General features: G+C 40.0%; 1 protein-coding gene across 9 annotated transcripts in view; it reads right to left on the reverse strand.

Annotated features, from left to right (window-relative positions):
- LOC115217963 (activated Cdc42 kinase-like) overlaps positions 1–13089 on the reverse strand; it is a 334743-nt gene that overhangs the window by 292746 nt on the left and 28908 nt on the right. The window lies entirely within an intron of this gene.

Raw genomic sequence — 13089 nt, forward strand, 5'->3', positions numbered from 1 at the left:
TCCCTAAAGGGGTTGGCATTAGGAAGGGCATCCAACCATAGAAACCATGCCAAGACTGACAATTGGGGCCTGGTGCAATTCTTCAGCTGGCCAGCTCTGTCAAACCATACAACCCATGCCAGCATGGAAAACAGATGTGAAATGATGATGATGATGATGATGAGATATATCATCATCATCAACATCGTTTAACATCCGTTTTTCCATGCTGGCATGGGTTGTATGGTTTGACATGGAGCTGGCTAGCAGGGAGCTGTCCAGACTCCAACTGTCTGTTATGGCATGGATTCTACAGTTAGATGCTCTTTCTAATGCCAACCACTCAACAGAGGATGGTGGGTGCTTTTTATGTGCCAGAGTGTGTGTATGTGGGTATATATGTGTGTGTATATACATGTATATATGTTGTATATATAAATATGTATATATATGTGTGTATATATGTTCATCCTCATCATTGTTTAACATCCATTTTCCATTCTAGTATGGGTATATATATATATATATATATATATATATATATATATATGTGTGTGTGTATAATGTGTGTGTGTGTACTCACTCACTCACTCACTCACTCACTCATATACATGTATTATATAAAAATAAAATTAAGAATTTGATTGATCATTCAACAATATTAGGAATAAAATATATTGTGCTTTTTGAAAATTTGAAACATCAAAACTTGTGCTCTCTTTAGCATGAGCTAAATCTTAATATAAATGAACTAATTAATCGCTAAATAGATAATGAGCACTATTTATTGAAATTGTTGGAATATTTTGTTTTATCTTTTCAGTTTGTAAGAGAATGAGCAATATTTTCAGCAATTATCTCTTTAACAAAAAACTGTTATGGTTGTATTGAATTCTCATTATTGGTGATATAAATGGTTGCTATTAACCGAAATACAAAAATTTAGAAAATAAAACAAATGAATCTCATAACAAGAAAAGATTAAATAGTGTTACTTAGATGTTGATACTCTAAGTAGTTCTGATATTTCCTTCAGAGAGAAGTAATCATGTGATTGAGACTGCTAACTGCGAGGTGAAACAGATAACAGACCACAGGAAAGAGAAATAATGGAAGCAAAACCGGTGGAGGGTAAACAATTTAGAACTGTGAAACAATACTATTAAATTTGGTAAAAGTTGTAATAGATTACAGACCCCCCCCCCCGTGAAGGAAAGATCAAAAGTTAGACAATGAGGCACTGGGAGGGCAAACGTACAAAAGAAAGGTTACAGCACAGCAAAAGAGTGCAAAAGAGGACTGGCTTTTGGTTTTGTAAGTCTAAAGTCAAATGTCACCAAGAGAGAGCAGGGGAAATGGTGTCTCTAAAGCGGAAGGGTGTAAATAAGTAATCCATATTTATTCCTTTTACAATTAACATTTAAACAGACTTTCCCCATCTCTCTCCAGTGTGTTTAATGCTGTAATGAGTGTGAAAGGAAGAACCAGTAGCATTAAATGGATCCTAATAAAGTGATATCCATCACATTGTGGGTGAGCTTTACTAACAGCACACAGCAGACCACTGGCTGCGGTGTGGAGATCAAATACTATTGACCACATCTCTATGTAACAGAAGCTGACAATGGTTGGTTGATTGGAGGATTTCTTTATATCCTATAGAAAGATGGGGAGAGAGAGAGAGAGAGAGAGAGAGAGAGAGAGAGAGAGAGCAAAAGAGAGACAGAGAGAGATTTAACAGAGAATGAGTAAAACAGTGCTGTACACACACACAAAATGGTAGAAAGGGAAGAGGAAATGACAGCATTTGTGGGAGGAGTTATACAACTGAGAAATAAGGAGAAGTTGTTCTCAGTAGACAAAATACACCAGCAATTAACATATTATCACATTCGACTTTGCCATTACATATTATGCACGTCACTGCTTTGTTTTACTTAATTTCAAAGCAATAAATATTTTTCTTTTGAAAATTCAGATTCATTTTGATTTTATATAAGTACCAAGAAATTTGATAAAAGTTAAATTATAATTATTGTATGCAAGTTACGTTTTCTGATATTACCAATTATAGCAAAAGTATACTTTCAAAGCTACTCATCATATGATGGATAATACTCTAGTGTGTGTATGTGTGTACATATATGTGCATGTGTATTGGATGTTAAACAATGATATATATATATGAGGCTTGATCAATAAGTATCCGGATTGTTGCCACAGTAATGAAACTAAAGCACACATAGTGAAGCCTTTTGCTACAGATTGACCTTAAACTCTGCTGTACATATGCACAAAGTTTTAACATTCTAGCTCACTTCTGCTGTTTACAGCAGTGCTTGTAAGGAAAGTGTGTTGAGTGTGATCATCACATTGACCCTGACAGAGAAAATTATAATGGTAATACCTGCTCAGAGGCAAAGTTGCAGAAAGTGTATGAGTGGTTCAGCTGTTTCCAAGATGGCCAAATAAATGTCGATATTGATGAACATTCTGGGAGACCTGCAACCAGCAGGACTGAGAAAAACATTGCGGATGTGCGTGCAGCTGTGAAGGGAAATCGTCGCATCAGCATCCGTGAGTTATCAGAGGATGTGCAGATTAGTTACAGTTCAGTCCATTATCACTAAAGATTTGGGTATGAGAAGCATCTGTCTGCCAAGTTTGTGCAAAACTGCTTTCAACTGACCAAAAAGACACTTGGGCTTCAGTTGCACAAGATCTCCTTCATTGTGTCAAGAACAATGAAAACATTTTGAAAACTTTGCGTAGGCCTCCGAGCAGGTATCAGCAAGCTTTTGACAAAATTTGATGTAGATTCTCTGTCGTGGTAAATGCAACGATCACACACTACACACCTTCCTTCCAAGTACTGCTGTAAACAGTGGAAGTGAGCTAGAACATTAAAACTTACTGTGTATGCACAGCAGAGTTCAAGCTCAATCTGTCTGTATCAAGCGGCTTCACTCTGTGTGCTTTAGCTTCGTTACTATGGCAACAATCCGGATACTTATTGATCAGACTTCGTATATAACCTATTATTTGTTTTAGCCACTGAACTGTGGCCATGCTGGAATACTGTCATGAAATGGTCTTAAACGAAATTGACCCCAGGATTTATTTTCTTTCGGACTGATACTTATTCAATTGGTCTCTTTTGCTAAATCAGTAAATTACAGCGATGTAAACAAACCAACACCGGTTATCAGGTGTAGAGAAATATAGACAAACATATACACATACATATATGCATATATGCATGCATGCATGCATACATTACATACATACATACATACATACATACATACATACATACATACATACATTACATATGCACAATGGACTTCCACACAGTCTCTATCTACCAAATTCCCCCCCAACACTTTGGTTGACCTAGGGCAATAGTCACTTGTCCATAGTCATGCAATACCACCTGAAACCCAAAACCTCACAGTCACAAAGTGAGCTTCTCTTAACCACCAACCCATGCCTGCACCTACACACACACACATTTAAAACACAAGTTGATGATTCTCTCTGACCAGACACGTACTTATCCCACTTGACTGAGTTATTACAATAAATAACAATGTTTTTATTTGCCTTCTGCTTTCTTTTTTTCTATTAGTCAACAACAGAATAGGAACAACTTTAAAATTTAAAAGTAAATGCTTCAAGTTGTCTTATAACAATCATTTTATACATGTCTGGCATTAACAGTTAAATTAGTCTCAGCTCACAAAACCAAGTTACTTAATTCTACAATAGTAGAACTAAATAATTAAATTCTGAATAAGGTTTAAGTTGTTAATTACCAACTGTTTCTGGGTTAATTTCTAACCAAGTTGACGTAAAACATTTCAACATTCATTCAATGAGGTCTTCCTACTCTCTTATTTATATGCACACTCACATTAGCTCACTTCTTTATCTACAACACACACACTCATTGTGGCATGAGAGATAAAATTTATGAAAACCAAAAAAATTTTTTGCAACTACAACTTTGGTACTGTGCTACATATATTCCATAACAATTACATTGATTTATGCTTTACAATAATAAGAAGGCTACCATAACCTTATATAGCCTATAAGATTATATAATCCCTTAACGGTAATTTTCACCACTGATCTTCAAATTAATAAGTACTTTTTGTAAATAATCAACAATAAGTTCAATATTATAGAATTTTCAAAACATAAAATAATTAAATATGTTATATATTTTATGATATATGATCGATGCCAGTACCACTGACTGGCCCTCATGCCGGTGGCACATGAAAAGCACTCACTACACTCTCGGAGTGGCTGGCGTTAGGAAGGGCATCCAGCTGTAGAAATTTTGCCTGATCAGATTGGAGCCTGGTGCAGCCTTCTGGCTTGCCAGCCCTCAGTCAAACCATCCAACCCATGACAACATGGAAAGTGGACATTAAACAACGATGATGATGATGAGTAAGCAGGGGAGGCAACTCTGGGTATGTTGCAGTCCTATTAGACCTCCTCAGTGAAATAGCCTTTACTGTCCTTGCTAAAGTAATGATGAGAAAATCATTAAAAAGACAAAAACAGTATTGTACACAATGATCAAATGGTAAAATAAAAGTTTTAGTTACACTACTTCCAGGAAAAATTGATATAAAACAGTTTCTAAAACGAAAATAAGATCCAACTCAGTGGCACCCCCAAATTAACAAATGCCAACCACCTACCCACCCATCCAGTGGAGGCATGTGACTCAGTTGTTAGGGTGTTGGACTCTTGAACCTAAGATTGTGGTTTCCATTCCTGGACTAGACAAAGCACTGTGTTCTTAAGCAAAACACTTTATTTCATATTGCTCCAGTATACTCAGCTGGCAAAAATGAGTAGTCTTGCAAGGGACTTGTGTCCCAACCAGGGGATAATATATGCACCATGGAAACGAGCTCTATGAGCTAAAAATATTTTTAACACCCCTCCCACTTTTGTTAATAAGATCACAGAATAGATTTTACATCCTCATAATTCTTCCAAGGTGTTGGACAAGTTTATTGAAAGGAGGTGGGTCAGATAAATTGCTGTTTCATAAAATTAAGATAGTTTCAACTTTTATATTCAGTATTTGAACTAAAAACAAAGTCTATGAGAAACACTGTTCTATGTATTTTTACATTTAAAACATAACAGAATTATTGAAAACTATTGAAAACAGAATTACTGAAAAATGTGTCTTCTATGAATGACGTGTCTCAAATGTGATTCCAGCTTTAAATAACAACTGACAACATATAGAGTTAAAAATTCTTAGACAGAGGGGCAGAAAGCCATCTGTGGAATCCGTAACTGTCTTGATTACATGTACTGTAACCCAAACAGTCATGGTAACTGGTTCTTTGACAAAATAATTTTTTTCAGTCACAAGAAATATTTTGTACAAAACTTACATAACATTGTTATTTGACAGTAAGCTAGCAAGGAAAAATATCACCAATCTCTTTCTCTTCTTTGCTGAATGGTTGTTGCTATGAGCAAACAACATCCAGCTGTAGAAACAATTGCTTCAACAACATATACAACATATATGCTTAAACCTACTTGCTTGTGCAAGCACTCCAATTTAAGAAGCAAAAAATGTACTTTATATCATCAATGATGGTATTTATATTTTCCTAAACACATTATCGCTGAAAGCAAAACAATGGAACATACAGTTCAAATGTTTATTTCTATAAGGAAGTCTTTATAAATTTCTTGCACTGAAAGTGTATCTAATACAGAATTTTAGTAAAATTTTGAAAATAAATGAAAAGAATTTTTTTTTAAATGGAGTAGAACACACTGTTCAGGATCTGAGACACCTATACCAACTGACCACCAGTTGGTTCCCATTGTTAAAGCCAGGCTAAAACTATATTGACCATAGTATATGAGGACTGTGAAATATAACAGAGAGATAGTATGGGAAAGGTTGGTTTCAAATTTTGGTACAAAGCCAAAAATTTCAGGGAGGGGGGTAGGACTAGTCCAATCTCAAATGGTGCTTCTCAACCCTGAAAGGATGAAAGGCAAAACAAAGTCAAAAGAAATGCCATTAAGCATTTTGTCCAGCGCTGTAAAGATTCTGCTAGTTTGCTACTTTTAGTAGAGGAAATATTGCTTTTAAATTTTGGTACAAGGCCAGCAACTTTGAGAGAAGAGTAAGTCAATTGCATTGACACCAGAAGTCAGCTGGTATTTATTTTACTGATCCAGAAAAAATGAAAGGCAAAGTGGACATGAGCTGAATTTGAACTCAGAGCATAAGGATAGGCAAAATGCCACTAAGCATTTTGCCTGGCATGCTAACAATTCTGCCAGCTCATTGCCTTTAGTGGGGGAAATATTAAAACATAAAAACCTTAGCCATCACTCTCAGGTGAGTTTGATCTAGTGACATGTACCAAACTTTCAATAATTGTTTTAGATGTCTACAGAGTTGGGAGCATATATAGACACCCTTTCAACCTTCCCTCCTCTTTCTTTCTCTTTCTTTTTTTTTTACATTCAAAATAAAAGCACAAGTTCAATTCTTTTTCTTAGACTCTGTGATTTGGCAACCAGTATGTTAACCAACAGCCAGTATGTGGTTCAGAACTTACTGTCTGATCTGGCACTCTTTATCTGACCCAGCTCTCTCTATGTGACCTGACATTCTGTATGCGATTCACTTCTCAATATATAATAAACTGATAACTTCCCACTCTAGATTCCAATTAAGATGACTTAGTTCTGCCAAGTTGAACTCTAATTTGCTAAATAGGCTTTAGTTTATTTTTTCTCTGGTTTATTTGTAAATTATTGCAACAAATGGAACGTTTTATCACTTGCCATACTTGCTTCATTAAAAACAAATCCACCTATCTAAATAAACAACTAAAAAACAATATTTTATTCAATCTGTCCCTGTGGAGTAGTTTTAAAATATTACAACAGCCGTCTTTAATCAACTTACGTTTCACTTTTAACTGTGGCGTTTCTGGTGTTCATATTTTCATTATTAAAGCTAAACTTGTTTCACATTGTGTAAAATAGTGTTGGAATAGTTATTTGTGGTGAGTATAAGCTTATATGCAAGTGAGATGTGGGCTACTATGAAGCGGGTTGAACATTGATAGGCTATGATGCAAAGAACCATAGCAAGATCCACACTAGAAATATCATTAAGAAAGGACATTTGAAATGGGATAATTCAAATTGAGTGAACGAAGGTCAAATGTCCTCATAGAGGCCCCTTTGTCGGCTTGTTCTTTAAATGTTAGTGTGAGTGAAGAATTAAAGGTTTTAGATGTTTATTGTCTACCAGTCATCTTCTGGAGCAATTCTAATGCTATATATTTTCAATTCTTTTATGGTTTTTATGATTAATTTTACTGTTAAAATGTTGTCACAGAATTGGATTAAAATTTATACATTTCTGTAGAGAGTATCTGCTTTTTGCATGTTTGTCTAAGCTAATGTTATTAGCTTATATGAAAAAAAGGTACCGTTTCATAATGTCATCATCATCATCATCATCATTTAACGTCCGCTTTCCATGCTAGCATGGGTTGGACGGTTCAACTGGGGTCTGGGGAGCCCGAAAGCTGCACCAGTCCAGTAAGATCTGGCAGTGTTTCTACAGCTGGATGCCCTTCCTAACGCCAACCACTCCGAGAGTGTAGTGGGTGATTTTATGTGCACCGACACAGGTGCCAGACGAGGCTGACAAACGGCCACGCTCGGATGGTGTTTTTATGTGCCACCGACACAGGTGCCAGACGAGGCTGGCAGACGGCCACGCTCGGATGGTGTTTTTTATGTGCCACCGACACAGTGCCAGACGAGCTGGCAGACGGCCACGCTCGGATGGTTTTTTATGTGCCACCGACACAGGTGCCAGACGAGGCTGGCAGACGGCCACGCTCGGATGGTGTTTTTATGTGCCACCGACACAGGTGCCAGATGAGGCTGGCAAACGGCCACGATCGGATGGTGCTTGTTACGTGCCCACAGCACGGAGGCCAGTCGATGCGGTACTGGCTACGGCCACGTTCGGATGGTTTTCTTATGTGCCACGTGCCACCGGCACTGGTACCACAACGATACAAATTCCATTGATGTTCATCTATTTTGATTTGTTTTGATTTGATTTGATTTTCACTTGCCTCAACAGGTCTTCACAAGTGTCACAAGAAGGAAGGTATGCACAGGTGGACTGACTACGTCCCAGGTAGGGGCCATGGTTATGGCTGACTAGTCTTGCCGGGTCTTCGGATGGTGTTTTTATGTGCCACCGACACAGGTGCTAGATGAGGCTGGCGAACGGCCACGATCGGATGGTGTTTGACATGTGCCCACCGCACTGACTACGGCACTGATGGATTTCTTGTGTGCCACAGGCACTGGTACCACAAGATACAAATTCCATTGATGTTCATCTATTTTGTCTATTTTGATTTGATTTGATTTGATTTTCACTTGCCTCAACCGGTCTTCACAAGTGTCACAAGAAGGAAGGAAGGTATGCACAGTGGACTGACTAGTCTTGCCGGGTCTTCGGAAGGTGTTTTTTATGTGCCACCGACACAGGTGCCAGATGAGGCTGGCGAACGCCATGATCGGATGGTGTTTGTTACGTGCCCACAGCACGGAGGCCGGTCGATGCGGAACTGGCTACGGCCACGTTCGGATGGTTCTCATGTGTGCCACCGGCACTGGTACCACAAAGTGTGTGCCACCGGCACTGGTACCACAAAGATACAGATTCCATTGATGTTCATCTATTTTGATTTGTTTTGATTTGATTTTCACTTGCCTCAACAGGTCTTCACAAGTGTCACTTCATCTATTTTGATTTGTTTTGATTTGATTTTCACTTGCCTCAACAGGTCTTCACAAGTGTCACAAGAAGGAAGGTATGCACAGGTGGACTGACTACGTCCCAGGTAGGGGCCATGGTTATGGCCTGACTAGTCTTGCCGGGTCTTCGGATGGTGTTTTTATGTGCCACCGACACAGGTGCTAGATGAGGCTTGCGAACGGCCACGATCGGATGGTGTTTGTCATGTGCCCACAGAACGGAGGCCAGTCGATGCGGTACTGGCTACGGCCACTTTCGGATGGTTTTCTCTTGTGTGCCACCGGCACTGGTACCACAAAGATACAATTCCATTGATGTTCATCTATTTTGATTTGTTTTGATTTGATTTTGATTTGATTTTCACTTGCCTCAACAGGCCTTTGATTTTCACTTGCCTCAACAGGCCTTCACAAGTATCACAAGGAGGAAGGTATGCACAGGTGGACTGACTACGTCCCAGGTAGGGGCCATGGTTTATGGCCTGACTAGTCTTGCCGGGTCTTCGGAAGGTGTTTTTATGTGCCACCGACACAGGTGCTAGATGATGCTGGCGAATGGCCACGACGTCGATGGTGTTTGTTATGTGCCCACAGCACGATGGCCAGTGATGCGGTACTGACTACGGCCATGTTCGGATGGATTCTGTGGTGCCACCCGGCACTGGTACCACAAGCGGTACTGACTACTTTTTATGTGCAACCGACACAGGTGCTAGATGAGGCTGGCGAACGGCCACGACCGGATGGTGTTTGTTATGTGCCCACAGCACGATGGCCAGTGATGCGGTACTGACTACGGCCCGTTCGGATGGATTCTTGTGTGCCACCGCACTGGTACCACAAGCGGTTACTGACTACGGCCACGTTCGGATGGATTCTTGTGTGCCACCGGCACTGGTACCACAAGCGGTACTGACTACGGCCACGTTCGGATGGATGCTTGTGTGCCACTGGCACTGGTACCACAAGGATACAAATTCCATTGATGTTCATCTATTTTGATTTGTTTTGATTTGATTTGATTTTCACTTGCCTCAGCAGGTCTTCACAAGTCGGAAGGTATGTACAGGTGGACTGACTACGTCCCAGGTAGGGCCCACGGGTTATGACCTGACTAGTCTTGCCGGGTCTTCGGATGGTGTTTTTATGTGCCACCATGTTCCCACAGCACGGAGGCCAGTCGATGCGGTACTGGCTACGGCCACGTTCGGGTGGTTTTCTTGTGTGCCACAGGCACTGGTACCACAAAGATACAAATTCCATGATGTTCATCTATTTTGATTGATTTTCACTTGCCTCAGCAGGTCTTCACAAGTGTCACAAGAGGAAGGTATGCACAGGTGGATCGACTACGTCCCAGGTAGGGGCCACGGGATATGGCCTGACTAGTCCTGCCGGTCCTCTCATGCACAGCACACTTCCATAGGACTCGGTCTTCAGTCATTTCCTTGGTGAGACCTAAAGTTCGAAGGTCGTGCTTCACCACCTCGTCCCAGGTTTTCCTGGGTCTACCTCTTCCACAGGTTCCCTCAACTGCTAGGTTGTAGCACTTTTGCACACAACTATCTTCAGCCATTCTCGTCACATGACCATACCAGCGCAGCCGTCTCTCTTGCACACCACAACTGACACTTCTTAGGTTCAACTTTTCTCTCAAAGTACTTACACTCTGACGATTATGAACACTGACATTACACATCCATCGGAGCATACTGGCTTCATTTCTTGCAAGCTTACGCATATCCTCAGCTGTCACGGCCCATGTTTCAATACCATGTAGCATGGCTGTACGTACACACGCATCATACAGTCTGCCTTTTACTCTTAGCGAGAGACCTTTTGTCACCAGCAGGGTAAGAGCTCTCTAAACTTTGCCCAGGCTATTCTTACTCTAGCAGTTACACTTTCAGCACACCCACCCCCGCTACTGACTTGGTCCCTAGGTAGCGGAAGCTATCAACTACTTCTAGTTTGTCTCCCTGGAACGTGGTAGAAGTTGGACTCTGCACATTTCCAGTGTTTATTTCCCTGAGCATCTGCCACAGACAAAAACTATTTTCTTAGTTAGCCTTCCTTTGACATTGCTGCACACCTCTTATGTGTCCATAGCTTACACTTGGTGCACCTTATAGAGTTTCTACCTACACCTTTTTTACAGATCGAGCAGGGCCATCTACCTGAAGTCGTTTGTGGTTGGTCCACCTTCCTACTATTAGGACTTTGGTTTTGGCTAGGTTGATTCTAAGGCCCTTCGATTCTAATCCTTGTTTCCACACCTGAAACTTCTCCTCCAGTTCTGATAGTGACTCAGCAATTAGAGCAAGGTCATCAGCATATAGGAGCTCCCAGGGGCATCCTGTCTTAATTCTTCCGTTATTGCCTGGAGGACTATGATAAATAGGAGGGGGCTGAGGACTGAACCTTGGTGGCCCCAACCTCTACCCGGAATTCTTCACTGTACTCGTTGCCAACCCTCACCTTACTAGCTGCGTCTCTGTACATGGCTCGCACAGCTCTCACTAACCATTCATCTATCCCTAGTTTCCTCATTGACCACCAGATAAGGGATCGGGGGACCCTGTCAAAGGCTTTCTCTAAGTCAACAAAAGCCAGGTACAAGGGCTTACCTTTGGCTAGGTATTTCTCCTGCAGCTGTCTTACCAGGAATATAGCATCAGTAGTACTTTTCCCTGGCACGAACCCAAACTGCATATCATCTAAGCTAACTCTCTCTCTATTAATAACTGGGCTATAACCCTCTCCGTAACCTTCATTACCTGATCCAACAGCTTGATGCCCCTGTAGTTATTTGTATCTAGGGCATCGCCTTTACCTTTGTAGCAGTTGACTATTATGCTGCTACACCAGTCATGGGTATGACTCCTTCGTGTATCACCTGGTTAACTATACGGGTGACTATGCTATAGCCGACACTACCAGATATTTTGAGCATCTCTGCAGTAATTCCTGATGGGCCTGGGGCTTTCCCTGTCTTCATGCTTCTAATTGCCTTAGCTACCACGGAACTATCAACTCGGATAGCTGGTCCCTCTGTTGGGTCAACATTCGGCAGACTCTCTTTATCCCATTCATTTTCCTCATTCAGCAACCTTTCATAGTGGCGTCTCCAAGCTTCTCTCTTTGCATCCTCATTTAACGCAAGTGAACCATCCTCCATGCGAACACATTTCTCTCCTACCACATCTCGATTCTCTCTCACACACTGTCTTGCAACACGAAATACCTCAAGTCTTTCATCCTCACGGCGCAGGACATTTGATTAATTAATATTCATTCTTAATAAGTTTACTACTGATTTATTATTCATTATAGATCGTCATTGTATAATGAAGATGATGATGATGATGATGATGCTCTTCTCTAACAAATAATAAATCTGTTGTAAACTTATTAAAAATAGATATTAATAAAGAAATAAAGATTTCTTATGAAGAAAGTTTTTGTAACATAATTTTATTAATATTCTTAATTAGGCAGCAAGCTGGCAGAACCATTATTAGCATACTGGGCAAAATGCTTAGTGGCATTTTGTCCATCTGTATGTTCTGAGTTCAAATTCTGTTGAGGTAGACTTTGCCTTTCATCCTTTTAGAGTCAATAAAATAAGTACCAGTTGATCAGTGGGAGTCAATGAAAATCAACTCAAACCTTCTCTTGAAACTGCTGGCATTGTGCCAGAATTTGAAACCAATATTTATTTGTAATAATTTTGTAACTGATTTATTATTTTCTGTTTCGACATGTTTTTGTTGTTGTTGTCATTATCAAGTAGTAGTAGTAGTAGTAGTGTGTGTGTGTGTGTGTGTGTGTGTGTGTTTATTTTGTATTGCAGCAACATATTGTATTGATCAGTGTTGGGAAAATACAGAAATTCTCCTTGTATAGTTACATCTGTCTTCAGCTAAAAATGTTACAACCATCATTGATAGAACCTAATGGCAGCCAATGTGTGAGATTTCAACAAAAGTTGGTCTAGTCAATGGATATAATGACATAAGAAACAAATGTTAATTAAACACATCAAAGAATGTCATTTGTTTAAAACGTGTCTGGAATTGAATGTTAACTGGTAATAGTTTATAGATTTCCAGTATTTTACAGACAGATTTTGCCTGCCACTTCAGCTCTGAGTCACTTGTCTATGTGACAAGACACACATATATATCTCCTATGGTATTATTATTTGTATTGCATGTGTGCACACAGGTGGTGCTGATATGTCAG

This window comes from Octopus sinensis, linkage group LG12 (genome assembly GCF_006345805.1).
Source record: "Octopus sinensis linkage group LG12, ASM634580v1, whole genome shotgun sequence".
Lineage (NCBI taxonomy): Eukaryota > Metazoa > Mollusca > Cephalopoda > Octopoda > Octopodidae > Octopus > Octopus sinensis.